This window comes from Pteropus alecto, unplaced genomic scaffold (genome assembly GCF_000325575.1).
Source record: "Pteropus alecto unplaced genomic scaffold, ASM32557v1 scaffold28, whole genome shotgun sequence".
NCBI classification, from domain to species: domain Eukaryota; kingdom Metazoa; phylum Chordata; class Mammalia; order Chiroptera; family Pteropodidae; genus Pteropus; species Pteropus alecto.
Genome location: NW_006441063.1, coordinates 2,975,086 through 2,981,085, shown reverse-complemented (window position 1 = coordinate 2,981,085; position 6,000 = coordinate 2,975,086). Strand labels below are relative to the sequence as shown.

Here is a 6,000-nt window from a genome sequence, read left to right as displayed (position 1 = left end):
CGATAGATGATTGGCTAAAGAAGCTGTAGTACATATATACAATGGAATATTACCCAACCATAAGAAGAGATGAAATACTGCCATTTGCGATAACAGGGATGGACCTCGAGATAATCATGCTAAGCGAAATAAGCCAGACAGAAAAAGTTGAGAATCACATGATATCACTTATATGTGGCATATAAACCTTAAAGCAACAAATGAGTAGGACAAACAAACAGACTCATGGACACGTTCAATGGACTAGTGGTTACCAGAGGGGGAGGGAGGAGGAGGGAGGTAGACGGGGGAAAAATTTAAATCATTTCTTCAATTAAAAAATAAAATAAATGATGCTTATACTACAAAATAAATGGGAGAAAATAAAATTTGAGCCCTTAAAATTGGTATATTAAAACTTCTAGTTGGTTTAAATGATTAAATTTAAAAACAATACAAAATCCTATAAGAAAACATAGAGATCATAGGTGCAATACAAGAGGAGTCAGAGAGATGGCCTTAACCAAGCTGGAGACTCAGAAGAAATTAAATTTAAAAAAATCAATGTATTTACTTATAATTTTAAAAATTATATGGCAAAAGGTACATTAAAGTCAATTAAATAGTTGTGGTAAGATAAAGAGCTCGTATCAGACTGTTAACTAATATACTGCTTTCTTCATTAAGAAAATGTTGTTACCAAAAAATCTTTTTATAATCTGATGCAAGCCCCTTCTCATTTTGGATTGACAACAATTTACTGACTGGCACTGGCCCACTGACCACATCGGGAATTACTGCTCTAGGGAAGGGGTTAGCAAACTGTTTCTGTAAAGGGCAAGATAGTAAATATTTTAGGTTTTGTGAGCCATATGGTCTCTGTTGCAACTGGCCAGCTCTCCCATTGTCATGTGAATGCAGCATAGACAAATTTAAATGAAAAAGCAAGACTAGGTTCAAATAAAACTTTATTTATATAAAGAGGTGGCCAACCAGATTTGACCAATGAGCTGTATATAGTTTGCTGACTCCTGCTCTAGGGGATACCAATATAAAGTAGGTGTTATCCTTAGCCTCACGAATTAAAGTTTTATATGGGCCTATAGAAGTGGGAATGAAGCAAATCTCACAGATTTTAGCTCAAAAGAGTCTGTCATGTACTATCCATTAAGGAAGCTACTTGAGCTCTTGAGATGTGGATAGTCCAAATTGAGGTGTGCTCTAAGTGTAAAATACACATCAGATTTTGAAGATTTAATATGAAAAGTAAAATATCTCAGTTCTCATATTGATTAAATGGTAATATTTTGGACCTATTGAGTTAAATAAAACATTAAAAGTAATTTCACCTGTTCCTTTTTAATTTGAATGTAGCTACTAGAAAATTTAAAGTTAGATATGTAGATTGCCAATATATCTTTACTGGATAGCACTGGACTAGAAAGTACTAGAAGTTTAAGTGTTATGGGACCAAGGGAGAGAGCTCATCTAGTTGGGGAATTTAGAAAGGTCATGTGGACAGAATCAACCTTGGAGAATGATAATATTTTGACAAGTGGTGCTCTAGGAGATTAACGAAGGCTATAAGATGGAAGACGTGGTATAAGTAAAGGTTTGGAGAAAGTACTATGGTTTCTGTGTTTGGGACAGGAGTGAATTTAGCTGTAATAAGGGACAGAGCATGTGATGAGTCTAGACAAGTAGGCATAGGCCTTATTGTGGGTTGACTTGCATAGGTTAGGGCTTTAGACCTATTTTGGCTGGCAGGGGTGGTGGTGGTGAGATGGGGATGAAGCCATATTTTTGAGCAGGGAGTGGTAACTTTGGAAGCTGTTTACAGGTCTAAGGTAGAAACAGTAAATTGATTGAATTGGAATAAGAAAGGCAAGAAGTAGTGAAACCAGGTTAAATTAACTAGGAAAGAACAAAGGTCTAATATAGGATGACAATGTGAATTAAGAACAGAAGACAGCAGAAGGCCACTTTATGATGTGGCAAGGATATTAGTGAGTGAGAACCCCAGAGAATACCAACCTGCAACCTGATTGCTGTTATGGAAATGCAGACCTTAGAAAAAGCTGGGTTGAGACTAATATGATGTGTTCCATTTTGCATGTGTTTAGTTTGAGATACTAGTAGATTTAAAAGATAGGACAGCTCTCAGAAGCTTGCTCACTTTTTTTCCTGACAAAAGTGGCCCTGGAGAATTCTTTACTTTGGGCCATCTCTGTACTTCTTGACTTTTCCCACCATCCACCATGGTCATAGTTAATTGACTGGAGGAAAGGATCTGACCTTTGGATATTTGTTTCTTGGCTCATCAGTGGAACTTGAGATGATCAGGCTTATAAGATCTAAATGGAACAGTTCTTTTTTTAGGCCTTTGAACTTGAGATACAAGAAACATAGTTGATGTAGAGGGAAGTACTAAGGACAAGAAAGACCTAAGTCATGGGAGTGGTGGATAGCTGAGTGGGATGAGTGAACTCCTGCCTACTAGATTGTGCAGGCCACTGGACAGCTCTGTAGCATCCCATGCTTTCCTTTCTGGCCTGGAAGAGTGGCTTTTCATGGTTTTGGCCAAGCTGTTGTGATTCCTATCCTTTTTATTCCCTTCTTTTTCCTAACAGTAATATTCCTTGGCTGACCAAGAAGGATGATTAGGTGGATTTTGGAAGCCATTAGAAAGGCAGATTTGGAACTAAAAGAGGAGATTGGACATACCATCACTGTGCACAAAGCTATAGGTATAGTTCTATAATAGAAACTATCTTAGTAACTGCTAAAATTTAATAGCATTTATTGTATGCTAAGTTCTATGCTAAATGCTACATATGTGTTATCTTTTTTAATTGTCAAGAATCTACTGATGGGGATCATCATGAAACATGAACAGTTATCCAAACTGATTAAAATTATTCATTTTAAAAGTTTTCTTAAGCTAAAAAAAAAAAGAGGTTGGTGTGGAGGTGAAAAGTTGAGAAAAGCCCATTTGTCCATGTAAGAGGCATGATATCATAAACAGTATTCTTTTTAACTGCACAGTGAGCCCAGAGTTTAATGCAGTTGATACTAAATTACTTGCTGGTGATAGATGTAAATAGGTTTATCTGAAGCATTCAGCTAGCTACACTAATGGAAGCCTGAGTTTCCAGTTAAGTCTTATTTAAGGGATGAAGGTTCTGTTGTATGGTAGGAATGAATTATTTGAGCAAGTTACTTAATAATCTCCTTAATAGCAACTGCTCTATTTGTAAAATGAGGCTAGCAATTTTAGTTTATATCCTTCAGAGATATTTTGAGGACAAATAACTGCTTTATATGTTATATTCTTCATAAAATAGTCATGATATACAGAGGTGGTTGCTAACCTGACAGTTTTTATAAATGACTTAGAAAAGGCAGCAGGCTCTCTGAGTGGTAGCTCAGTGAGTGCTTTGGGGGGCTTTGTTTGGTCTAGATGACTGATGGAGGGGAAATTCACTTCTCCTCATCAATGGAAACTGAAATCAAAGTTTTTAAAACTAAGATGTCAGGCATAAACTCTGTGTATTTGGCATATTGAGATAAAAATACAGGAAAAGAAAGGTACATAAATGAATATTCTAATAAAAAAGCTATTCAAATAAGCTGTTTATAAAACAATATCTATTTATGGTATACCATTTATGTAAAGAAAAAAATGTATGTAACAAATCCTGGAGGGAAACCCACATCAAAATGTTAATGGTTATGGTAGAGTACTAATAATTTATGGGTTACTTTTTTCTTTGTTATTTCCCAAGGATTTTTTCCCTCCCCCTACTTAAAACACAAAATAATTTTGTAATTAAGAAAAGAATAAATGCTGTTTCAAAAACCAAACTTTTCTGGAGATTTTATAGTATATAGTTTCCTTTTATTTCTTTTATTTATGGAGTGCCTGTTTTTCCCACCTTGTCTCACTTATAATCCAGTGATTAATTCTTTGACCAGGTCCATTTTAGTTTGGATTAAATTAATGCAGAGCAAAACCACATTTAACTTGATTTTTAAGCCTTATATTTTCAAAATAAAGGAAAATACCTGTTCCTATTAAGTACTTAAAGAAAAATTTCACAATGTATTTCAAATATAATGCCATCAGAATAATAGAATAATTATCTGTGCACCTACCACCCACCTTTATCAGATCTTGGTCATGCGCCTTATTTGCTTTGGGCATTTAGTTTTTAAAGAAATATGAAAAAAATTATAGTTGATGTCCCTCTATCTCCTTCTCTCTGTCATGAATTCAGAGTTTATTGGTTAAGCCTATTTTTATACATTTACTAATACGTACATGCCAGTAATTATTATAAAATATTGCTTTCAGATTTTTTAACTTTGTATATGTGGATCATGCCACATATTGTTTTGAAACTTGCATTTTTAAAGCTTTTATTAGTTTCAAGTATACAGTACATTGGTTAGATATTTATATAGTTTATAAAACGATCCTCCTAATTACTTGTTCTTTCCTCTGGCTCTACACGTCATCATTACATTAATGCTAACTGCATTCCCTAAGCCATGCTCCCCATCCCCGTGACCATCTATCAACTACTAATTTGTACTTCTTTAACCCTTCACCCCATTCTCCCAGCTCCCTAACCCCCTCCCCACTGGCCATCACCAGATTGTCCTCTACATTTGTGTGTTTTTAATTAGTTTGTTCTTTTTGTTTCTTAGATTCCACATATAAGTGAAATCATATGGTATTTATCTTTGTCTGATTTATTTCACTCAATATAATAACCTCTAGGTCCATCCATGTCATTGAAAATGGTAAGATTTCATTTTTTTAATAACTGAGTAATATTCCATTGTATATATAAATCATAATTTCTTTAGCCAAGAAACTTGCATTTTTTTAATTTTTATTTTTTTTTTATTTTTTAGGCGAGACAACCTTTGGTTGATCTCATAGATTGCAAGGACCTCGTCAGCTTACAATCCCTTATTTTTTATTTATTTTTATGCCTACAGCACCTGATCTTCTTAGGTGGTCTCCCATCCAAGTACTAACCAGGCCCGACCCTGCTTAGCTTCCGAGATCAGACAGGATCGGGCTTGTTCAGGGTAGCATGGCCGTAGAAGAAACTTGCATTTTTATAGGCATTGTTGGACATGTTTCCACATTGATAGATATGATTCAAGTTTAGGGATTGAAAAACTGTAGCGCATGGGCCAAATCTAGCCAGGCTCCTTTTGTTGTAAATTAACTTTATGTATTGTCTATGACAGATTTTACATCACAAGAGCAGAGTTGATTAGTTGCAACAGACACTGTATGGTCTAGAAAGCCTAAAATATTTACTCTCTGGCCCTTGACAGAAAACGTTTGCTGACCTTTGATCTAGTTCATTCTTTGTATGGGTATATCACTATGCATTGTCCTGTCCATGTTTATTTGTAAAGAAGGAATACTTGGTGAACATTGGTGTGTGTGTGTGTGTGTGTGTGTGTGTGTGTGTGTGTGTATCCTTAACACATGAGAAGGTTTCTAGTGTAGCATATTGATCATGAAACAATTCAGCTTTTATATATATCGGCCCTGTTTTCCATATTTAACAAAAATATAATCCAAGGCACATATGGGGCCTGTTAGGTGCTAGGTGTTTTGTTTGGTGGTTTGATTTATTTAGTGGTTTACAAATTCAGTGGGAGTATTTAGAGAAGCTATTTTTACTCTTGATTTGGATTTTTGTTTGTTTTTTCCTCAAAGTGGATTTTTATTTCTAGAAATAAGGGCTAAATGGTCCATGTGGAGCAAAATAAGAGTCATGAGTGGTCCTGTCAGCAACAAGGGAGTACCCATTGATGTAGTTAACTGTTTTAGTTCATGGTGATCTCATTATTGTAACTATTAATAGTAGCTGCTATGAACTTCATGTGTATTACCTTGTTTGACCTCATAAGAACTTGTTGAGGTAGTAATTATTACCCCTCATTTTGAGAAGAGGCAGCTGAGATCCAGAGTTTGGCCCAAGGTCATGTTTA

The 6,000-nt window shown here is 35.2% G+C and overlaps 1 protein-coding gene and 1 pseudogene across 1 annotated transcript in view; one reads left to right on the top strand and one right to left on the bottom strand.

Moving 5' to 3' along the window:
• The window catches only part of TSPAN7 (tetraspanin 7), a 125,497-nt gene that overhangs the window by 14,502 nt on the left and 104,995 nt on the right, over positions 1 to 6,000 (top strand). The gene's annotated exons all lie outside the window — the stretch shown is intronic.
• LOC112484941 lies at positions 4,978 to 5,096 on the bottom strand (annotated as a pseudogene).